General features: G+C 35.2%; 1 long non-coding RNA gene across 1 annotated transcript in view; it reads right to left on the minus strand.

Annotated features, from left to right (window-relative positions):
* The window catches only part of LOC112480602, a 111,392-nt gene that overhangs the window by 73,943 nt on the left and 11,359 nt on the right, over positions 1-26,090 (minus strand). The gene's annotated exons all lie outside the window — the stretch shown is intronic.

Genomic DNA, 26,090 nt, shown 5'->3' on the forward strand with positions numbered 1-26,090 from the left:
GCTTAGCACATATTAGGCAATCAGTTCATAAATATAATTAATTATTATTTGAGTAAAAATTTCATACCTACCTCCTTTTAAATCAGCACTTTTTTGAGCAAAGCACCTACGTTTTAAATCTTTTCTTCAGAAATAAAGACAAGTGATCTTTTGTTTTCTTGCCATATCTAACCAGATTATTTTCCCATACCAAAGCTTAACATTGTTATTATTATGTTAGAATGTTCATTACATAGCATGCTCTGAGTAATTTCAATGCTTATGGATATATCATTGCATTATATGCAGTTGCCTACAATTTACAGATTTTAATTTAGTTACTAAATAGTAGGGAATTCTGATTAAGAAGTTGCCAGAGGGGAGAAACTGAATTGAAGGGGAGTGAAGTCAGTATCATGGGCCATTTAGCTGAATTAAACTCAGCTTCCATAGGATGGTATAGCGAATGATTAGCATGCTACATCTCCGGTTACTACAAACATTGAGTTGATTACCAACCAATCTACATCTCTACATTTTCACCCTCACCACCCATGACTTCAGAGTATTTCAATAATGAAACTCTACAGGGAGAAAAACTGTTTGAGTGTTTTTCCTTTACTTTGTGCAATCGCACTCAGCTATCTAACATATATTAAAGTTGCTGCCAAATGATACCACTGAGAAAGACAGAAAAAAAGATAGCATGAAGCAAAGGAGTGAGAGAGGGAAGAAGGCAGAAGAAAAAGATCACAAATTGCAAATCATGAGACTCTAAAAATCAATAAAAATTTATTATAAAATAATACAGAAATATGTTTAGATTTATTTATTTTGCTCTGAACCCTATTCTTCAAGATGCTTTAGTGTTTTGCTATTTAGAAAGTGCAAAGAGATTTCTACAACAGAAGTATTTCAGTTTTATTAAAGATTATTTTTAAATGAGTACTGAGCAATATATAGAAAAATCCATGTTCTCTTTGGTTCATGTGATTCAGCCATATCTGTTAAAAGCTCAATAAACTGTTACTGCTTCATATTATTGAACAGTTGCAACTGTGAAAACAGAAATATAACAGCTTCACATTTCCCCTAGACTTCTCTCTTATCTCCTTCTAGAGCTTTATTTTTTTTCCTTCACTGTTTATCAGAATACACATTCACATTCTTTAAACAGTTTTCAGATCAAAGCACAAGTTTTCATCAAAAGTATACAGGTTTCTACTGTGTTTAACAATTTTAAAAAAGCTGTTCTGACAGGTTCAGATTTTCACTGTTCCATTTCATGTACTTTGTACAACTGATGAAACTTTAGATGCAAAAGCAGTATAATGTACACAAACTCTTCCTTTTTCCATTAAAGTACACATTGAAATGGTTGGCTTATTGCCTAAGAATCAATTGCTAGAATTTTTTTTTTTAATTTTAAGAACCTCATCTTTGAATTAAAAAATTGCAAATATTTTTCTCTTCTAAATTCTTAGTTTTTGCTTAGCAAATTTAAGTCAAAAACAGAAGTAGTGTCTGTTGTTTCTGCCTAATTAGTACAGGCAGTGGGGTTACAGAGGTTAATACAAGGAAATCATTTGTTTCTGCCTACACATAGGAATATGAAAATACTTTCAGTGTAAACATCTTGAGATCCTGAGGTATATTGTGAAGAGTTAAACTGTGAGTCTTGTGTAAATCACTTGTTTGTCTGACAAACAAGAGCATGTTTCAAAGGTTATGCCTGGAAGCTTATACCAGGCAGAGACCCTCCTGCCCTATTTTTTTGTGTGGGTTTGGGACACTGGGGTGATGATAACATGTATTATAAATGAAGTACAGAAATTAGAAAGAGAAATATGTTCTTTTCTCCAGTTACACAAATTTGTTATTGCTGCTCCCCCAAAGGCCAAAATACCTTAACTACTATAAAATCAACGAAATCCTGTTCCAGTCTTGAACTGTCAGGACAGAATAGAAGATCTTAATTTAAAAACTTATTTTACAATCAAAATAACCCCATCAGGTCTTCAGCACTTGGTGGCAGAGTTTTGATCTTAGAGAAGGAATAGACAAATTAAAATTATTTGGGCACCCACTCACTACAAAGTGACCAGTTAGTTTTATCAAACCCACATTAGTGCTAGTATAGCAACACCTACTGGTATGTTTATGAAGTAAAGTTGACATCAGCATGGCCAGAAATCAGTTCTTCCATCTTGATGAGAAAAATTACAACCTGGTTTTTTACCTGTGATGTCTACGCATAAAAATGACTGTTTCCAAATGAGAGAATGTGAAGGAAAACTATTGTCGTCAAAGAAAAAATAACTATGTTTAGAGTGCCACTAAGGCAATTGCTATACTCTTCTGAAAATTAAAACTGCCGTTCAGCCTGCTTCTAAAAATTATGTCATGTGGTTCATGGTTGAGACTGATCTTCCCCCTCTTCCTCCTCCTCCTTCTTCATACATTCTTTAAAGGGAGTCACAGTTACAGGAAGCCATTCACGAGAGTTCTGAATGGATTGAAGTAAGCTAAGAGGCATCATGTTTATTTTTACCACAGATATGAAGTCTAGTCACCAAACAATGAATAATACAGCATGTAATGTCAGAGTCTGCCAGCTCTACCAACTCCTAAACAACATCTTAACTTAAGGAGACATTCGAGAACAATAAGGACCACAAAAAATAGAACTGCAGGGAGTACAATAACTATCAAAAGGAAAATACACCCAGATCTCTACTAATCCTGAAGTTCTGTAGATGTCAACTTCACCAATATTTAGAAAAGCCATTGTTCCTATTTAGTTAAACTCCACTGTAATAATTCCTTGAAAAAACCAGCCCCAGAAAAGTAAACAAGAAGCTATGTGCTGCCAGTTAATCAAGTTGTAAGCAGACGCACTGATTGGCTGCCCCTCTGTTTTCTCAAGAAAGGCAACATGAAGTCTTCTTTCATTGACAAGCAGTCCAATGAAGGAATTCGGGGGGCAGGGAATACAGACTCTGTACTAATTTGTGGAAAACCAAGGCCTGAGGGAAAGTAAAGAGGATCCAACAGAGACAAGTTGGTCAGTCTCCAAAATTCCTTTTCCTCCTAGATAAGGTAGTAACTTTTACTTACAGTCTTCAAGAATCATTTAAGTTGAGTGTCTGCTATTCCTAGTCTGTGCAATCCCACATTTAACTAAGTTGGCCTGCATACCAGTTATATTTATTTAGTTAATGATATAGATACATCCATAATCTCTATAGCAAAATTTAAAGGGTCTCACTCAGTTTAAAGCTACTGACATTGATGAACTCTTGGGGAACATCAGGGAATTTTGTGTTTCCAAAACACAGAAATATATGGGTTTTGTACATAGCTGGAATAAGTCTAGATCTTTATTACCTGATTCCTGGCTTCTTGGGGCTTCCTCCTAATTGCTCTCTCTAAATACTAGTCTTACTTTCTGAACATTCTTGTGAGATTTATTTATCTAAAAAACCTTCACCAAGTCATGTCCCTTCTCAGAAACCTAAGTTGCCCATCTTGCCAAAGAATTTTTCAACTTTACAGCTTAACGTTTTGTTTTCCAGAGATGGGCCCCAACCTTCTTTTCAACCAGTTCTCACTAGTCATTTAACATAAACCTTCCTCTCCTGTCCAGCTAACCAGCAGGTTAATCAACCTCTGTCTCTCATGCACACATTCATTACTATTGCCTCCATGTCTTAAGCAGTGGTGTTTGTTTGCCTCCTCCTTTCTCTGTTATCACTTCTACTCCTCACTCACTCCTGCATCAGTGCTTTCACCATTCCCTCGATCGAAACCTTTTAGAAACTTCTATATAGTCCACAATAGTTCTTCTACCCCCGTGTGAAGAATTCCTCTGATTTGCTTACTAAGTTTCTACTGTTCCAGTCACATACTATTTTATAATGTAGCTTTTCGTGTGTATGTATGTGTTCCTTCTTCTTAATGTGGCAATGAACTCTTCTAGAATAGCGACGGAACACATTTTTGCATAGCCTCCATAATTCCAAACACAGAATACAAATCGAAAGGTGAAGAAAGGGAAGAAAGTAAGAAGCTTCAAAAATTACTAGAAATGTACCTTGAAATGGTATAAGATATCATCTAGAATGAAAAATAACTCATATTTTAAGTACTTTCACATGCATTTTCTTATAGAGTAATGAATTAGTATCTCAAAAATAGAACCAAGAAATTCAGGAGACTCTCAGTTTCCACAGAAGAAGAAAATAGAAAGGACAGTGGATTCAGATTATGGGGTACCTATGACACCTTTTCAGGGAGTCAGTAACCCTTACTTATTCAAGGAAAATCCACCACCAGATATTGCTATGGTATATTTTCTGTAACTTGAAGTCGCTATACTTTTCTTTCATTTTTTAAAAATGTGGCTGTATATATAAATTATTACATTACAGATATATAGCATATATATGTATGAATATAAATTATTGCATTTTTAAGTGGTTATTTTGTGATTCAGACCTTCGTAGTTTTTCCTCACTGGATATTCCTTTTACAATTTTTAAAATAATTCATTATTTGGACTTTTGTATTTACCTATTAGGAACACATCTTGGAAAAAACAGAGAAATCCCTTTTTAAACTGCTTTAGAGGTTCATGAAATCATATATGTAAAAACATGCTCTAGAACATGAGTCACTCTACAAAATTCATCTATTTTTATGATGACTACGGTTATTATGAAATATTCTTAAAAGGTAAATTTTCCTAATAATAAAATGTACTTGTTATCTCAGCAATTAAACCATTTTATACGAAACTTTATTTTAAATAATATTGAAGGTCCTATGCATTCCTGTGGTTTGTTTTTCTTACCATGACATCTCAAATTGCTGTTATCTTGAAGTCAAATATTATGACAAACTGGGCCTGTAATGAACTTGCTTTTGGATGTTCTTTCAATGTAGAATTTCTTTCCAGTCATCAGTTTGAAGCTAGCATCACTCAAGGTTCTCAGAAGGCAAAAGATAATAACTAATCTTCAGAGCCCTAGAGATCACTGGGCAATCTGTCCTCCCCACAAACGTTATCGGTAAGGGAACTTCTAAGAGGAAGTTGAAAGGAAACAGGAGAGGTGGATAAGAGGAGAAAACACTGTATTCATACCATGTAATTTCCATATAAACTACTACGTGAACCAAAGTAATATACCTAAAAGCTAAACAGTCGGTACGAACTATGTTAAAATAATTGGCATTGAGGAAGATAAATAAGCTACTGCCTATTGATCTGAATCCTTTTGCCCTTTAAATCTCACTTGACACTACACAATGGTATTTCCCTTCGTGACCCCAGTGTCTTGATCTGAAAACCTAAGCAGTCATTTCTCACTGAGGGGGAGAGAATAGTTTTGTTAACATCTGTTTTTTAGGCTCTTTTATTTTTAAGTTTTTGTTGAAACCTCCTTGATCTGCCTACCAGGGAATTGAAGCACATACCATGTGCCTGTCGCCTAAATCTTTTTTCTCTTTATTTGTCCTACAAAATATTGATTTAGATTTTGGCCTATCCGCATTGCTTTAAACTTTTAAACACTGGCTCTTATAGCCAGAGGAAACACTTTGCTAAAGCTAAAATGATCACCCAAGAGAACTTACTGGGGAAACACATAGACCAAAATTAGCCATTGGCTCTGAATGTACAGCTCCCATTGAAACCAGTGGAAGCTGAACTCAGGATTTGAAGACACTTTTTCCTTCACATTCAATATAAAGGCTTTTTTAAAGGGTTGGACTTATTTGAGTTTCTGTTAAAGAAGCTGAATTAGCTCTTTGTCATATTATAAAGAGAGGCAGCATTGCTTCTCCGAGTTGTCTTCTAAGAGTTCTTTTGATATCTGACAAAATTGCAAAGACACCCTTTTTTGTTTCTATATACTGATTGTTTAATATTGCAAAGGACCAGGCATTATACCAAACACTTTTAGTCTTCTATAGTTCCTACAATATTTTACTATAATATTTCCTAATTCTTTAAAACCAAAATAACAATAAAAACAGAGTAACGCTTAGAATCAAGATGGGGGAAAGGGAAATGATGGTAGAAAGCTAGCAGTGTGATTCTCTGATGATAGAAAAACTTTAAGTTCTGACTTTACCAACTAACTACTGCCAAAAGGCTCTTATTATGCTGTGAACAGTGACTCTGAGGAAGTTCAGATTTCCAAATGCCTCACCCTGTAGCCAATTTTACTGCTGAAATGCCAGTATGAATTAACTGGCACAAACTGACTCTAAAAGTCTGCGGCTCCATACATTCTGAAAGATGCAAGTGGAATGATGGTGCTGACCACAGAAAACCTCTCCACCAGCATGTGAGTCCTCCCACAGCATGAATCAGCAACACAGCACTTCTCTATGGCTCATCTGGATGCTATCAAAAAGAGATCGGGTTGCTAATTTACTCAAGAGAGTCTTGTCCTGTTTTCTTCATCTGACCACAAATATAGAATATAAGTAAGGGCGACATCCAAATCTCACTTATTTTTGCATCTCCTATCTCTAACATAATTTCTATATAGATACAATTAACTAATGTTTATTGAATTTGAATGAATGATGAATGAGAGAAACCAGATGACACAAGATACCTTATAAAAGTAAGAAAATAAGAAAAATAAACCTTTAAGACCTCGAGATAAGTTAATACAGTTCTCTACTTATAAAGTAAGACTACACTTACACCATAGGCACAATCTAAGTGATAAAGCAATTTGGGGAGCACAGAGATGGGAACTTGACCTAGCCTAAGAGGGTCAAAGAAGTTTTCTTGGAAGGCTCAAGTCTTGAACTGACTTTTAAAATCATAAGGGGGTGTATATATGTGTGTATAAGAACTCCAAGCAAAGACAACATTCAAGCTAGTCAAGCTATGAAGAAGAGTTAAACTGCAGAGGTTGGCAGAGCTCAGACCATCAGGAACTTTGGTTGGCAAGTTAAGGGGCTTCAAATTTTCCTGTAAGCAATGGATAACCATTGTAAGGCTTTAAGCTAGAGATGACAGGGTTAAATGCCTTTTACACAGACCACTCTGTCTGGTTGCTGGAGGATGGGATTAAGAAGAATAAGATAGCAGGTATGTAAGTGAATGTTGAAGATGTTACAGTAATTCGGGTATGTGAAAATTAAGATCAAAACAAGGAAAATGGGCAGTAAGGAAAATGCTAGAAAGTGAAGTCAACAGGGTTTGATGAGTGATTATACAGGAAGAGGGGGAATAAGTGAAGATGGGAAAGAAATAAAAATTAATGAGTCAAAGATTTAAGACCTGAGTGACTAGCTGGCTAGTATCTCCACCAATTGAAAGAATACTAAAAAGAGAACAGATTTTGTAAGAAGAAACATGAATAAAATGAGGATAGTGTCATATCATCAAAACCAAGAGAATAAAGCATTTTAAGAAAAAAAGAGAGAGAGAATTATAAGAGATACATTGAGCAAGCAGTTACCATGAAGTGCAATCATACAAGCAACTTGATCTTGTCTCTGATTGTTCCTTTAAGTTTGCTTAGTGAACATAGTAATTATTTCCTCTGGATAAAAATTTGGAATGCCTATGACTTTCCTGTTTATTTTCAATTAATAGAAACTATAACATCACTCAAAGTCATACACACTTTAAGTCACAAACACATTTTTTTTGCTTCTTATTTCAAAATAATTATATATTCAGAGGAAGTCGCCACAAGGTCCCATGTACCCTTCGCCTAGTTTCCCTGAATGTTTATATATTATATAACTATGGTATAATATAAAAACCAGGAAACTGACATTGGTACAACCTGTGTGTTTAGTACTACATCATTTTATCACATGTGTAAGTCTGTGTTACCACCACTGCAATCACTATGTCAAAGTATTCTATTAGCACAAAGATTTCTCTTAAGCTACCCTTTAATTTTCACACCTATGCCCTTCAACCCTCCTCCAACCTCTGGCAACCACTAACCTGCTTTCTGTTCCCATTATTTTGTACATTCAAGCATATGTTTAATGTAACCTTTGAGATTGACTTTTTTCACTCAGCATAATGTCCTTGAAGTAGATGATGTATCATTTGTTTATTCTTATTTATTGCTAAGCAATATTCCACAGTATAGATATTTGTTTAATCATTCGCCTATTTAGAGCCCTTCTGGTTGTTTTTACTATGATGAATAAAGCCGCTATAAACGGTCATGTACAACTTTTTGTATAGACATGTTTTTATTTCTCTGGGCTTTCTAGGTCATATAGTAAATGTATATCTCTTTTTTAAAAAAAAAACTGCAAAACTATATTTCAAAATGGTTGTACCACTTTAAAATTCAAACAGAAATGTCTGAGAGATCCAGTTTCTTTTCATCCTAGACAGCTTTTGGTATTATCACTATGTTTTCTTTTCACTCTTCTATTAGGCGTGTAGTACTATTTCACCATGGTCTTTGCATTTCCCTAATGCCTAGTGAGGTTCAATAAATTTTCATGTACTTATTTGTAATCCACTTTTTCACTTCAGTGAAATGTCTATTCGTGTCTTTTATCCATTTTCCAATTTAATTGATTGAATTTTCTTACCGTTAGTTGTTGAATTTTTTGTATATTCCAGATATGAATCCTTTGTCAGATGTATGGTTTACAAATATTTTCTCCTAGACTGTACTTTCTCTTTCCATCCTCTTAACAGTCTTTCACAAAGCAAACATTTTTAAATTTGATGAAGTTCCATTTATTATTCTTTTCTTTTATAAGTTGGGCTCATGGTGTCACATCTAGGAAGCCCTAGGTCTCAAAATTTTTTCTTCTATTTTACCATCTCAAAGTTTTATAGTTTTATAGTTTACATTTAAATCTATGATCTGTTTTGTCTTAATTTTTGTAGATGTGAGGTCGGAGTCAAGGTTCATATTTTCAGCAATGGCTATCCAATGGCCCAGCATCATTTCTTGAAAAAACTATCCTTTCTCCCCTGAACAGTTTTTGGACCTTTGTCAAATATCATTTGGCCTTAGGATTTTTGTGGGGTTATTTATGAGCTTTGTGTTTTGTTCTATTGATCCAGAAGTCTAGCTCTGCCTATACGATACAGTTTTTAATACTGTAGTGATATAATAATTCTTGATATTGGATAAAATAATTCCTCCCATTTTATTCTTCTTCAGAATTCTTTTAGGTATAAGAGTACCTTGTCTTTCCATATAAGTTTCAGAAAAAAAAAAACAAAACTTGCCTATAGCTATAAAAAATCTTGCTAGTATTTTTTTCATAGGAATTACATTAAACTAATATATCAATTTGGAAAGAATTGACATCTACTATATTTAGTCTTCCAGTCCATGAACACAGAAAATCCATTCATTTATTTAGATTTTCTTTGACTTCTTTCATCAGTAATTTGTAGTTTGTAACATAAAATTCCTGAACATGTTTTGTTAAATTTACAACAGAGTATTTCCCCCTTTTTTAAATGATTTTAAATGGTATTGTATTTTTTATTTTAGTTTGTACATGTTAATTTATAGTGGAGACACAATTTATTTCTGTGATTTTGTATCCTGTGACCTTGCTGACTGAAACACACTTATTAGTTCTAGGAGTCTCTGTTTGTCTGTTTGTTTGGTTTTTTAACTTCCTTGGGATTTTCAACTCCATCTTTTTAGGTGGTAGAGAGGCAACAGTTCTTTCTGTCATGTTTGGCTGCATAAAACAGTTATTGTCTTAAATTTTTCTGTTTTTTTAGACTGATCCTTTGGTAAAAAAGAACAAGGATTTCTTGAGCATGCGTGTGTGCCTGTATGCGTGTGTGTGTATGTTTAATTTTGCTTTTTTTTTTTTTGTCTGCACACACTGGCATTTCTGAATTATTGACTTCTCCAGTACTCAGTCTGAGATCCCTGAGAGAAAATGAAAACTCAGGGAACTCACTACCATGTCATCCCTCAGGTCCTAAATTTCGTAGCTAGTCAGCCTTCTTCTTCCCAGTGTTCAGGGTCTACTTGTGTTAGTTTTATATATAATATCCAGGGATTTTTAGCTCTATTTAATGAGAGAAATATGAAAAATAATATCTACTTCATCCTTCTGGAAAAAGAAGTCCTCCAAATCACAAATACTTTCATAAAATTAAATTATTTAATTTTTCATTTCCCAGCTGAGACATCTAACTGAGTAAAGAATGGTTGTCTTTATCTATCTGTCTGACTGTCTCTGTCTATCTGTCTGTCTGTATGTATGTCTGTCTCTCTATCTCTTTCTCTATCTCTCTATCTCTATCTCTCTATCTTTCTTCATCTTGATGTTTCTATACTTCCACCAGCTAGATAACCACAGTCCCGAGCCCTTTTGTAGTTGAAGGCATTAGAGAAAAGAAAGATAAAATGGCATTATGCTCTCTAGAACAGGTAAATATTTAAAGCTGACTCTTTCTCTTATGAGTACTTTCACAGATTCTCCAGAATCTCTCCATCCAAACTTCTCTGAATGCCACTCCCCTGTCACAGAAAGTACCTTCTCTTTGGCCAGGAACTGAGGATCACACCCCAAATGCATACCCTAGGTAACATAGTCCACAGCGTCTTGTTGTAGGAGCTCTTCTTTGGCAAGATCCCTATTTAAAAGTCCCTAGCAAACATTCCTACTTAGAGTTCCACATCTATTCTTTAAAATTTAACTCATTTTGGTACTCTTACACCTAAAACAATTCTGAAGAATGATGAAGTGGGAGGGAAGAGAAGTATTGTGCCAAGATGCCTAGATTTGGCTTCCATTTAGCTGTCAAAGGCTTTTAAATTTTTTCTCAGGTGTGAGTAAAGCCATTCTGCTATGTCCCTTCAACTTTTGGAAACACAAGTCATTCCCCCAACCCTCTCTGGAGTTGAGGGGAGGAGAAAAGAGGAAAAGAATCATAACTCAGCTTTCTCCAAAGGAGTCCTACTGACCTAGTCATCTTGAATGTCCAACCCTCCACCTTTTTTATATGCTCAAAATAAACAAAGGGCTCATGAGTCCTAAAGCCAGTTCTCTATCATTTCCACTGCAGATATGCTTAATTATGTGATATCTATCCCTGGTTTATGATAGCATCATATCATATGGTTTCTGAGTCAACTTTTCCAATTTAACATCTTGTTACACAGTTACAATGAGGACAAATTCATCAGGTGCTCCACAAATATTTGCTGAATGAATGTGGTATTGCTGCATTTATTTAGCACTTTTCTCAATTGATTAAGACAAAAGTAGAAGTCTTTTAGAAAGGAATTGGATTCCTTCTCAATCTTAACTAAGATATCTTTACACAGGATACACATAGTAGGCACTCAAACTGTGAATTGTTTAATTTGATTGCATAGAAATACTATTGTTCAACCAAGTTCAAGTAGCATATAATGAGTTAGCTGGCATGAGGTAATCATGTATTATTGAAATTGGTGATAATTTACTTATCTGCAATAGGTTTCTAAAAAATATTTCTTTTTCCATTAGGATTTCATTTTCAGCATTTGCTTGTCAGTAAAATCCTCACATCACTAATGTAACTTCTCATCACAGGCAGAATTGAATATTCATGCCTAGCTCAAATCACTGTTATTCTGGCCTGTTGCTTTTTCTTTTTTTCCAGATAGTTAACCCATCATTTGTATAGAAAATTTATTCCAGTTTGCCATTTATAGATTCTCTTTTAGACGGTTCTGTTTTTGAACTATAAATATGGTAAGAAATTATATTGGATTGTTATGAAGGGTGGGGACATAAAAATTAGACACATAAGTAATAATCGTATGTTTGTTCCACCCATTGAGACAACTACCATTCTTCTGACTGTTGCTGAACGTTCCCAGTAATGTAACAGAATTCTACTTAAGTGTTCTTCTAAAGTTTTACTATCATATAATGAAGAACCTTATTAAAGACCAAAGCAAATTAACCAGTGTAAGCACTTTCTATGCATACAGACAGGATGAACTGCTATGATGTCATATTGCAAAAAAGTGTACTGTTCTTTCTACCTGATAAATAGACTTGTATTTTAATTTTTTATTAGATTATTTGGTAATAGGCCAATAAATGTACTCTAGCATCTTTTTTAGAAGTAATGAATTCTTTGTAATATGAGGTTTTATGACAGCTCTCTGCTATTAATAAACTTTACTGAGAGGAGAGAGAGACACGGCTGAGGCTGGTTTGAGAATTATTGGATCTGCAGATTAGTGAAATAAATGAGTCAAGTTCTACTTTATCAAAAATATTATCCATAATAATTTGTATGCTAAACAGTGTATAATGATTCTGGCCAGCAGCACAAGAAACCACCATTAATTCATACTGATGACCCAGGGCTGGCATGTTCCCTTACCAGGCAACTTATGAAACCAAACCCAAATTATTGTTGATGTTTAATATTAATTAGGTTCTCTCTTGCCCTGTGGCTTCCCCAAATAACTCTCTGATAGTAAGTCAACCATTAAATGGCTAAGTATGACCTGAAACAATATGTGTGCCATCAGGAACTCATGCAAAGGGAGAATTGGATTAACTGAGTCTCATAAATAGCATATTCTGTAGGATGTTTACTTTTCAGGACTTTACATTCCGAAGGCTGACATTCATCATCACTATGTATGTTTTTAGCACAAACACCTCCTAAATGACTATAAGTTGCATATTAACAATGTAACCCTCTTATTATGCACTCATAGAAAGCCAAAATTCTACAATCTATTATTCATAATAATGCCTTATTGTTAAATAAGCAATAATGAATATAAAATCCCTAAGCATATTCAGGTTCAAGTCATATACTGCAATCTACACAGCATCTGCTCTATAGAAGGCTTGCATTCTCTCTTTTATTTCCCTCTCTCCTCCATGACATTTAAATTCCTGTAGTTCCTTAAAACCTATCTGCTTTCCACCATCTACTTTACCCCACAGCTAACCTGCATATCTCCTCCTATTCAACTTGTACTAGTTGCTGATGTTTCATCCAGTTTAAGAAAGTTTTGCTTATTTGTCCCTTAGGGTTGGGTGTTTTCTTCTGAAGGAGATAGAAGAAAGCTTCATTCAATGATTATGATTTAGAATCAAAAAACTACAAGACAATTAGACTCTTAAAATTCCAAGGGTCATTAGTCCTCAGAATATCATAACTCTTGTGAGTTATTATGCAAAAAGTCTTTGTCTCTTCTTTTCCCTTCTGGTGCATTACCAAAGGCCTTTTACCATTATCTTAGCTCAGAAGCAAATGGGTATGAACCAGTACTGGTAGGATGGGAGGACACAAACTTTATCCTGCCAGATTTTTTAAATTGTAGTTCTCGACCTCAAAAAATTTATTTGAAGGCTAGCCTCAACAATGTTGATTCACCTAAAGTGAGATAAATCAACACATAGAATCATAGAATCTTATGGTTGGAAGGGGCTTGAAAGATCATCTAATGTAAGGTTAACCACCTAAAAATACCCTTCAAATGTCTTTCAGACAAGGAAATTAATTCCTTGGTGAAGGTCGGACATTTGAGAGGATGGTCATCATTAAAGGGTTTTATTTGCCGTGCAGTCAAGCAGGCAAGGCATAGTATGAAGAGTTAAAATAGTATGGCTCTGGGACCTGAATCATTACAAAAATGTTCCTAAAGTAGCTGACAGAGAGCAAAAGGCTAAATGGCGTGCCTAAACCTGGTCAAAGTTAAGAGCAGAAATTACTACATACGGGAAAAATTACCAAATGTAAACTTCAAGTTACAATGACAAACAAAAGCAGTCTCAGGAAATTTTACAATCTTAGCTGTAAAGGGATGGGTTAACAATCTACACTTTCAAGGGGGAAAAAAAAAGTAAGAGGCCAAAATAACAGTGATTTGAGCTAGGCATGAATATTCAATTTTCCCTATGATGAGAAGTTACATTAATGATGTGAGGATTTAACTGACAAGCAAATGCTGAAAATGAAATCCTTAATGGAAAGAGAAATATTTTTCAGAAACCCATTGCAGATAATAAGTAAATTATTACCAACTTCAATAAAATATGATGATGAATACGCAAACCTATTTAATGTCTAACATTAGGCATTACTGAACAATAGAGGTTTCAGAAAGATGAGCACCTTTCCACATTGCTCCTTTTATTTTTAAAGTATCCACCTCTCCTTGAGATTTTTTTTCTGCTACTAATAAAAGAGAAGCTGTAAGAGGATTTTAAAGGTATTCTTTACTTTTTAAAAGAATAAGAGAAATGGAAGATTCCCTTTTTTCCCACTAGTAAGTGTGATTTTTTTAAGTAGTATGTGATTATGTTTTCTTGGACATATCAATAAACACATATTGATAATCTGTAGATTAAATCTTTACCAACAAACAATATTTAAACCTCCATTAAATTACACATAAAACAGAATTTATTTTATCATATTTTAAATACAAAACTGTCCAACTGTATTCAGTCAGTAGATATTACTTCGTTATTATCAGGGGCAAAGAAGAAAAACCAAGCCTCTCAAGAGCTTCTTGTTAACAGTGTTACTCCACAGAGCAAAATTTGTCATTCACGGTGGTTTGGTCCTTGTAGAGAAAATGCCTAGGAACAGCATTATTTGCCAGTCAATTAGCAGTGTGAGTTTGGACAGAAAGTGATTCCTTTTACATTATTGCTTTACTGTTAACCTCTTACCAGGTTAGAAAATCATTTCACCCATCAGGATAAAAATCAAAGACCCTTTCTGGAGCAGAATGGGAAAGGAAATTTGCAACTGAGGAAAGGTGCTAATTTCTAACATCTCCAGTGACTGAACTAAAATGAAAGAAAATAACCTGGCCCAAGGAGTGGGACCTGAAAATGGAGTCCAAATTCCCAAGAGCTTTCTGGCTGCAACGGCCTTTGAAGCACTAAGGATGTCAAATCAGAATGGAATAATCTCTCCTCCACATAGTGATCTGAGGTGACTATTACCTCAAGAGAAGCCAAAATAATTTACCACTGAACTCTTGGTATTATCTTCCTAATGCTTTCTCCTAGAAATAATTATCTGGGAAACAGGGGAACAAAAATTATCTGGTAAATAATTTCTTATGTTCTCTTGATCTCATATTGAGTTAACATGATTCTAATAGCTCTTTTAGACTTCAAGATGAGAATGACCTCAAGAAATAAATTTTTCAATACTGAATATAATATTACTTAGCACAATAATGGTTCTGAGGAGTCCTGAGTTAAGAACTCTATATCCTCAGTGAGTACTGTTTATTGTATACAAGCATTCTTCTAGAGACACTTTGGGAAATGCTGCCCTAAACAATTAAAATTGACCTGAATCTTTCTTTAAGCAATACTAAATCTGGTGTTTGCCTGGTAGATTTCTTTCCACTTAGAGTTTCCTATATATTTCTAGTGTATCTTAATGATTCATGTTGAATTTAAAAAGAAAATGGAGCCATTCTTCTATCAAAAATCCAAAACACTAATTCGAAAACATATATGCATTCCTATGTTCACTGAAGCACTATTTTCAATAGCCAAGATATGGAAGCAACCTAAATGACCATCAATAGACAATTAGATGAAGAAAATGTGGTACATATATATAATGGAATATTACTCAGCCATAAAAAAGAATGAAATTTTACCATTTGCAACAACATGGATGGACCTAAAGGGTATTATGCTAAGTAAAATAAGCCAGATTAAGAAAGATAAGTACCATATGATATCACTTATATGTGGAATCTAAAGAACAAAACAGTGGAACAAACTAAACAGAAACAGACTCATGCACACAGCAAACGAACTAATGGCTGCCAGAAGGGACAAGAGTTGGTGGTGGCTCAATGAGAAAGGTGAAAGAATTAAACACAAATTGGAAGTTACAAAATAGTCATGGAGATGTAAAGTACAGCATAGAGAATGTTAATAATACTGCAACACTATGTATAGTGTCAGATGTGTACTAGACTAATCAGGGTTCACCGCATAAATTATATAAATGTCTAACCACTATGCTGTACACCTGAAATTAATATAAAATAAAACTAAATGTCAACTGTAATTGAAAAATAAATAAATAAATTTTTAAAAGGAGCTAGAATCATTAAATGAAATTGTAAAGAGGTCTAGTAATCTGGTTTTTATAGAGATGAAAACTTAATTGGAATGATAATGTTCATGAAAAGGGAAATACGGCCAAAATTACACAGGACATAAGACAAATACTAACATGTGTCATCCCTGCTTTTAACCCATTATGTTAATTTATCACAGTGGTCCAAGCTACAGTCCTACTTTTTCTTTCCATTATTCTCCAAGCCTGCCTCCCGCTTATCTACTCCATTATTCTGCACTCTCAGAACTCCTGATTTTTCAATCCACTCCTTCTTCCCCTACTTAGCTCGCTTGCTTGAATAGATGCCTTGGTCATGGGCTGCTTCTTCCCCTTAAACTTCGGCATCTGTCACCAACACTTTATTCTTAGATACAAATCTTGTCCCCATCCTCCAGATCCACATGTTGCCCAGTTCCCTGGATCCATCAGAAGGTATCGAAAAGAACACAGATCTCCAAACTACTAATCCACACATCATTCTTCACATTAGATTCACTGACTCACTGTCTCTTCAGTAAATTCTCTCATTTATCTTATTGAAAGGATAATCAAGACGGTTAAGTTTCCAGCTGGGGCAACAGGAAAGAGAGACGTGCAAAGAGTTTAACATAGCAAATAAATAAATAAATAAATTATTTCCCTATAATGATCTTTGAATTAACCAAATATAGTACTAAGCTTTTTTTATTTTTAATTAAAAACTATATAATTAGTGACAAATACGTTATAACTTGAGTTTAACATTGGCCAGGCTGATCACGTAGAGCTATCCAGTCCAAATAAGCAACAAACTTTGTTGTTCAATAGAAATCTGAGTTCTCTCGATAAGCATTGTAGAAGAAGAAAAAGAAATACTGACAAAGGACAGATTAACAGGAGGAAAAAAACAGTTTATTTATAAGTATAATGAGCATAACACAGGTAAACTCAATGATGAGTAATTCAAAGGAGTAGTTAGAATTGGAGCCTTATATACCATCTTAACAAAGGGTGATAATTGTGGAGAAGTAACAAGACAAAAGAAAAGGGATTTGGGTTTTTAGGGGAAGTAAATTGTTGGAAGGTAAATATATGGGGAGAAACTAATGGAAGATAAGAATTATGTTAGTAAGGTTTGTTTATAGAGACTCATCTCAGTGCTCACTTTCTACCTCCTGCAATAAGGGCTGTTCTTTCCTTTCTAGTATAGGAGAGGGAAGAGAGGCATAACTTCACAATGGGAAATTGTGTCCTGCTTTTAGGGAGAAAAAGGAGAGTACAGAGATTTCCTCTTGTTTCTTAATTGCCTTCGACTTAATATAACCCTTATGCAAAAGTGGCATATTTTGAGGTGGCATATTTTGATCCCCTTCAGCATAAAATGGGATGACGAGAAAGGCTGTGTGCATTAGGAACTGTAGGGTTACAAAAACATCCAGCCTTGGATCTAAGGAAAAAGTCTCTTAAAGTGATAGCTCTTTACTTCTTCATTTTCTGTGAACTGATGCTTGATTCATATCATATGAATCATATTTGATTCTATAGAAAGTAAGAAGACTTGAAACTATAAATTAAGAGATTAAAAAACATGAATAATCCCTAAACTGTCTATCCAGAGCATATCTGACCAACTTACTACATTTGTCTTCCTATATAGCTAACGAGCTTTACGAATGAATATTTGGGACCTAAAAACTTGAAATAAAAAGTCCTTTTGATCTATAAGTAAATACCCTCTTGCTGGCAAGCTAGTCTCATTTATTATGGCTTCTAATATACCTGGTAAAAAAATAAATGAATAGTTTTTTCCTAATTATGAAAAAACAAGAATCCTTAATTCGAGAATGAAAAAAAAAGCATGTTTTTCAGAGAATGTATTAGAGGACAGCTTATGTGATTTTTCCCTTCAAGACAGTAGAATAAGTACTGTGCTTATTCTAGTGATGAATGTGGAGTAGAAGTAAAGAGCAACAGAACTCAAGGACACAAATTCAACTATGAGGAAGATAATTTTGAACAACCTTACAGAAGTCCAAATCAACTACAAAACAATCTCCAGCCTCCTCCCCTCCCCTCTCCTTTCTTCACCTCCTCTCTCTCTCTCTTATTGAAATGTCTTTTTAGTCTTTTTTTTCTATCTAGGGAACTAAGATTTCGGTAACATGAATATTTTTTATTTCAGTCTCAAGACTTTTTTTGTATATGATGCTTCCTGCCAAATAGTTGAGCCATTAGAATTATAGATCTAGCCTGTAACATTGTGTGTTGTCCTTTAGTTGACCGTCTGGACCAATGAAAGGCACTGTTGTGAAGACATGCCCCTTTGCCCTTGTGGTTACCATTTTATTCCCAAGGATTTCCAAGGGTGAAGCTATTATATTGCTCCAGCTACTGTATTCACTCTATTGAGTCACATTTTGGCTAAAAGCCTAATAGAAGGCAGAGTCAATACAGAATTCAGATGAATTTATTCTTCAATATTTTTTAAAAGACTCTTTTATAACAAGGCCCTACTGGCAATTAACAGCAATATAATTGACAGTTATAAAATCACAATAATATAGACACATGTGTCATTTACTTTAACTAACGCATTAAAAGAATAAAATTCTTATGTGAATTTCTTTTAACCTGTTATTGATTTTAACCTAAATTCAGATACACATACTGCTGGCAGAAATTTGGCCTCTGTATGTAGTATTAGTTATAACTAAGAATGTGGTTACTCATATAAAATCAAATGTTTTAAATAAAAGTAACATTGTTCTGATAAAATATTAATCAAATCTTCAAAATTTTAATAATATAACAAAAACATTATAAAACAAAAATAATAAAACTATACTATATTATACTAAGGGAAACTCTGAAATCCATTATGCCTCATTTGCATCTGCTTCTATAAAGAAAGCAAATTCTAAACCTACAATACTTTCCACAAACCTCCAAATACTTCAACGATTGAGACAACTGTCTTAATTTCTATTTGTGCTTCAAACACAAATTGAAGAAACTGATTTCTCTCTAAACACTTGTGTTTAATAGTCCTTAGAGTCACTCTGTTGCTAACTTGCTGTGTTATCCTAGACAATTCATTTTAAATCTCTAGATTTTGGTCTCCTCACTTATAAAATTAGGAGAAACAGGAAGTTTAGACTTCAGTGATTCTCACATTAAGTTTCCTTAGAGATGCTTCAGAGACAGTAAGAGAGAAGCTCAATTTTGTCTCTATTATGTATGGAGGCCCCACATAGGGACACCATGAAAAACTAGGTTGGAGGGGATTTATTTAGCTGACTCCCAAAAAAACAACCTCAAATAAACATATGACCTAAGTAAAAATAGTGTGCTGGCTGTGGAAACAGAGCCTCAAGACAAGCCTCTAGCCACAACATACCTGCAAACAGGCTGTTGCCCCCAAACCTCTTTCATATAGAAATTCTCAAGCCACCACTGAACCCACATTTACTATTTCATTTTTCAGAACATTATTTTGGGGGTCCTCCTCAATTTTTTTGCAAATGATTAGCATAATCAAATAAGTATGGGTTTTATAGTTGGGTCAGTTGGGAATCAAATTTCTAATCTGCTTTCCGTGGGCAGGTTCTTTAACATCTCAGAGCCTCAGTTTTCTTCATTTTAAAACTGAGGTTAATAATACCCAACCCACAAAGTTGCTGGGGCAATTAACAAAATACTGCATATAACTGGGATGTTAAAAAAATTGGGTGGCTTTACCTGGGCTGTGAAAACTCCCCAGTCCTTCAAGCTGTTACTTCTAAGACATCTGATACGCTCTGAGACATTACACACATTAGTGTTCTTTGCCTTTCATACTCCAGTGTCCTTACTTTCACCTCACACTCTATGTGAAAATTAGTTCTTTCATTTCAGTTTTCACAAGCATTCACAAGTAAAAGTGTGAGCACACAAGGTGATTCATATATTTCTCTCTCTTCCTGGCTTCCTCTCCCACATCTATCTCTACCTTTCTAAGCCTCCCAAGGATTGGTCTGAGGGTCCTAATTTTTTCCTGTCTCAATTATGATAAACATATTGCTTACTATAAAATCTTGGCAATAGCTATTATTCATATCCTGTTTCTAGCTCACACATTATACATGCGTTATCTTCAACAGTTATAGAAAATATCATTCTAAAAATATCTAGGCATTGTAATTGTCTCCCCAACATTTATTCTATCAATCCCTCATTATTTAGTAGTTATGTTGTTTAGATTTAGATAAATCTTATTACTCAAAGTCTGGTCCATGGACCAGAAACTGCAAAAATGCAAAATCTCAAGACTCATTTTAGACTAATGAGTTAGAGCCACAGATAACCCCATCTCTCTTACCTCACAATCCTTGAGAGTTCATGGAAGTCCCACCTAAACCAATCAGTGCCATAAATTCCTGGACTCAAGAATTAATTTAGGATGTGGATAATACTAAAATCATAAGATTGCCCAAACAGAATGATGCTCAAGGTTTGTGCTTTGTGTGTATCAACAGGGGCCCTCTCTTCCCCACCACACCATTCCCTCAAATATGAATAAGGAAACAGGAACTCTGGTTGTTCTGCACAGCCATCTTGTAACAATTAAGGAAAATGTTTGAAGACAAATCCAAAGAGGGTTGCCCCTCAACCAGAATTCTGATGCACTGCCCCGTGAAGCTCATCCTACCTTTTTAACACATAAGCAAGCAAATTCAGCTAAATTTTTGAGGCTGAAGGAAACCATGACCTAAAAGCCAAATCTGGTTTGTACTCCTCCAAACTAAGAATAATCTTTACATTTTAAAAAGGTGTAGGGTAAGAAGAAGAAGGAAGAAGAAGAGGGGGAGGAGTAGGGGATAAGGAGAAGGAGAAATAGAGACATATGTGGCCCACAAAACCTAAAATATTTACTATCTAGCTCTTTTTGCAAATATCTGCTGACCTCTAGGCAACAGAAGTATCTACCTCTTCATGCATGTAAATGGCTTAGCACATAGCAGCTACTCAATTAATATTAGTTCATAATAATACTCTCCTTTTAAATTCTCCCTTCTCTAAGATTCTGTGATGTAATACATAAAACTAGCAAGTGAAATATGCATATATTATGTAAAATCATATTTCTGTACAACTGTAATTCTTTATATCCATCAAGAGATTGTGTTGTATTACATAATGGTTAAGAGCACTAGCTCTAGAACTAGCCTGCCTGGGACCCAACCCTGATCACTCATTAGTTGTAAGACTGTGGGCAAGTTATTGAACCTTTCTATGTCTGGTTTTCATCTAAGTTGGAAATAATATTCATAGTATCTATCTCAATTGGGTTGACATGATGGTTAAATGAGTATTACATGTAAAGTACCTCAGATAGGGCCTAACACATGGTAAAACAAATTCACAAATGCTTTCTTTATCATATCTCTGCTTTACAATTTTCTAAAATGTTTAAATACCAATCAAGAGCCATCCTAATGTTGGTAGAGATGTATAATTGTTCAACGAATGTTCACAACTGTGAGGATCTAGGAGCAGATTGTTCCCAACACTATAAACTCCCTCTAACTGATCACCGAGATCCTCACTGATACTTTCTGCGCATTGTTCTTGGGTAGGATGGTGTGGGATTGGTAAAAACATTCCCTGTTGCCCCCCAATTCTCAAACTGTGGGCACTGGGAAAGGAATAAGAAAGAAGACTAAAAAGGTACCTGAAGAAATTGCTATTTTGCTTTCTCCTTTATTGGTTTATTGGTTTAAATGCTAATCAGCCACTTCTTAGAACAAGAAATGTCCCCCAGAGCATTCCTTTTGACCTTTCTTAACTTCCTCTCCTTTCTTTCCCTCTGACTTTATTTTTAGATGGATATCAAACAGGAAATTCCACTCCACCAAGAAATGGTGTAATTTCTAGCTAGAGATTGGAGGGTGGAGCCCATTGGGAAATCAGTAATGGAGACTGGATCGGAAGCTGGGCAGAAAGAAAAAAAGAGGGATACTGGTAAAATAAGAGGCTATCTCTATTCCTTTTTCCCCTACTGGGGATAAAACCAGTGGCTTCAATTTATGCTTAAGAAATAACTTTTAAATAACAGACCAGTTGATTTAAGGCAAAATTCAAAATTCAAAAGACTGGCAAGACCTACTGAGTGGATATAGCCACAGAACTGTTCTAATGCCCCAATGCCGGATGGAGGAGGCTGTGCAGGGTACTGAGAGACATAACAATGATTTGCCACTTATTGCTAAGTGTTGCCAAATGTGCTTTAAGTACCTCATGTACTGGAAATACACTGCAAATTACCTTCTTTATGTAGTGAATCGGAACAGAAGCTTTTTCTTTCTTTCCTGTTTATATTATCGATCACTGCATATTCAAATCCACCTCTTCTGCCTTGTAAGAAATTGATGTATAGGATGTACTTTATAACACTTGTACCTTTTGGATTTGAATCCATAAGATGTCACACAGCACAATATGACCTTTCTGAACAAGTCTATTGGCTTACATGTAGTTTCAACTTCTTAAGCCAAGAAATACAAAATCTCTTATAACTACTAAAATTTTCAAAAATTATTTTGAAATTCTCAGAGATAGCATTAGAGTAAGTTAAATCTGGATTAAAGAATCAACTGGAAACTTAATTCTACAAAACAATATCACTAAGGACGTCTAGTATCGGTTTCTGTAGTGTAGGAGATCTGGGAGTAGGCTTTCAAGTTGGGAGATTAGAATTTTTGTTGACTTGCACATAACTAGGTAAAAAACTGTTGTACACTTACATTACCAAACTGGCAAGCTCCCATAACAAATTTGGAAATTGGCCTGCTGATCATAAAATTCACTTTTACAAAAATAATGATTAACAAATGATTTACTACTGTGAAACCTTAAAGTTTTAATCTATTAAAAATCATCAAAATTAAGGTTTATTTTTAGTCTGTCCTCTTCATTATATTTAACTATTTTTTAGCCAAGTAAAACTTGCTTATAGTAAAAAATTGTAATGGTAGAAAAAGGTAAGTATGTGTATATATATATATATATATATGACTCCCTTCTACCACAGACATCATCAGAGAGGAAACTATTACTAATAGTTTAAGTGACTTTCCTATAGTCACCAGCTGATAAGTGATAGAATTGGCATCAATCTACCAAATCTATCTTCTGCTCCCTATACTACACAGAGCTCATCATCCTTTTAGCATCGCTAGGCATCAATAATCTTAAAGAAATACTCTTTGTCTTTACTTGAAGAAGCTGAACTTAAATATATTTGATAGTATATGTTTGGATATCAGAAGGGCCAAAAGCACACTACACATAAAAGGTACAACAGGATTTCAGAGAAAGAAGAAACAATTGTGGACGTAGGAGTCCAGAAAAGGCTAATCGATATGACTTAGAGCATGTTACTACTCGTGTCCCTCCGCACTTAGTTTTTTCAACTACAAATCTAAGATAATGCCTTTCTGGTAGCATTTCTAAGCAGATCAAATGAAGGCATTAACACAAAGCCCGATGAATCAATCAATGTTGGTTTTTGCTGCCATCTCCAAAATTCATTTCCAATTTCCTTCCACCCTTAGCCTTTATATTATTTGAAAAAAATAACCATTTTGAAGAAAAATTATATAGCCTTTTTCCATGACTCACATAAACTGCTAGCTTCCTGGAATTCAAAAATGCTAAATCTTTTCAAAATATTTCCTGAAAATAAAAATTTAAAAATATTTTTGAATATTTCTAAATCAAAAAGCATAAATAGTTTCAAAATAACTGTCAAGCCTTGTAATTTCTGCTCAAAGATTATAAAATGAAAATAAGTTAAAACCAGTCATAGAAAAAAATATCATGGCCTCAGATAATGAGGATGGGAGAACGTTATGGGAATGGGGCCAAGAAGTGGCCTGAAGGAACAATAAGAAAGACATTGGCTTCTTCCCTCTCCCGCTGAGTTGAGATGGAAGGTGGAAAGAATGGGAGGAGACCAGGAGATGTCTATTGGAGAGGGCAACAGAATACAGGGTATTAATATTCCTTCATAACGTCTCCCCTTTAATTGATATTCACCTGTAGTCAGTCTTATCTCTCTAATTACATTCACAGCCCCAGGAATACCAAACTCCTGGGACATTTGGTTTTCAGGCTTTGCTTTAAGGTGTTTCCTCAATTGTTAGCAACTTGACCTCTCTTGATACTTCCTGAATTTCTGACAATGTCTCATCTTCCTTACTGTAGTTATGTATGACATCTTGGCTTTGATAGAGATGATGCCTTTTCTTGGCCTGGTGGGCCACTTGCCCCAGTAAGAGGCTGTATCTCCTAGTAAATTCCTAGAGTAACATGCCATAATTTAACATCAACTGCATACTGCCCTACTCAGTGTTTATTTTATACAGGGCTGAGTACCACCTACCCTCACCCTTACTAGACCTAGATACCTTAAACGAAGGAGCCAAGTTGCAGCTTATGCATTTCTTAATTGCTACCTTAATTTTCTCACCTTGAAACTTTACCTAAATTTTTATAAGACATTTGAGGAAAGATTGTTAAATAACCATTTCTTATTTTGGTAATTACACCACACACCTCTAATGCACCAGTTTACACATTCTGTTGGCTTCAACCCTTATTCTAACCGTTGCTGCAGAAACTAGTTCCTTGCAGATTTCAACCACTTTCAAGTTGATGCAATCTGGCAGGACTTCCCTCTGAACAATGGGAGAGGAGAATCAATGGATAAATGTTTCCTCCCTTCTTCCCCTCGTTGGTTCTGAGATATATTTCACATGCTTTCTCGGAAGGCCCCACAGGACTGAAGAAACAGTTGCCCGTTCGTGTGACCAACTTGATAACACATTGTTGCATTGGCTCTTCCCTCTTCCTGTTTGACTCCCCTGTCCTTGTCTTCGGATCCCTAAGATTACATTCCCAAATAAACATCTCCTCACATGGGCCTCTGCCTCAGGCTCTGCTTTTGAGGGCAAGCTGGTATATTGATCAAAGTCCAGTCAGAAAATAGAAACGGCCCCAGAAATTTGAATAGAGAAAATGTATTATAAAGATTTCTTAACTTGTAACAGAGGATTCACTACAAAGGGGTAAGAGAATAGTAAAGAGCATGAGAAGAGCATATAAAGGAAGCAGCCACTACTTCTAGGGCTAAGACGAAGTATTCAAAGAAGAAATAAATTTGGAAGAGGATTCTCCATAAGGCTGAAAATCAAACCTCAGTAGAAAAGGTATGGCTGTGGCCTTGAATGGCTGAATTAGCTAGACTGCCACTGTCCAGGGATAGCCAGCAGGAAACTGCCTTTTGAGATGCCAAAGAGGAAGCCATCCTCTGGGATGCCAGGAAGACTCTCCAGGAAGCAGCCCCATGGGGTTCTGGTGAGACCCTCCAGGCAGCTTCTGACAACAATGGCCAGGAAGCCACCCCCTAAAACTCACTAAAAAACCACCCCCTGGGGTGTTAGCAAAACTAGCGGAATATTGAGCATAACTGAGAGTAAGCAAAAACAAATATACTGAAAATGCAAGAGAAACTCCTTCCTGTAGTGTACTTCCAGCTCTTTTCAGCAGCAAAGCTTAACATTGTGCCAGCTGGCTAAGGAAAAAAATGTTTACAGGTTCCAACTCCATTATTACAAAGCCAGGCAAAGGGTGAATTGGGACCATCAAGGCAATAAGTGACAAATAGCATAACAAAGAAAAAAAAACTGTATCCTACCTAATGGGTAAAACATGTTCTTTCCCCCTGGCTATTTACCAAAATAGTCAGGACAGAAAAGCTTAGCCAGGAGCAGCAGCTTCTTTCTAGTATCTGCCCAAACCATATCCCACTCACCTGCTGTTCTTTCCTTTTACCCTCCCTGGTTCCCGGCTCACAATAGTACCTGAGCCTTCCTTGCTTTCATGACTTACATTTTCCACTCTTCAGCTCCTCATATTTATGACTGTATGTGAGAAATGCTCTTGTGGCTCAGTTTGGCCCAAAAGATCCCATGCAGGCCAC

Source organism: Pteropus alecto, unplaced genomic scaffold (assembly GCF_000325575.1).
Source record: "Pteropus alecto unplaced genomic scaffold, ASM32557v1 scaffold20, whole genome shotgun sequence".
Lineage (NCBI taxonomy): Eukaryota > Metazoa > Chordata > Mammalia > Chiroptera > Pteropodidae > Pteropus > Pteropus alecto.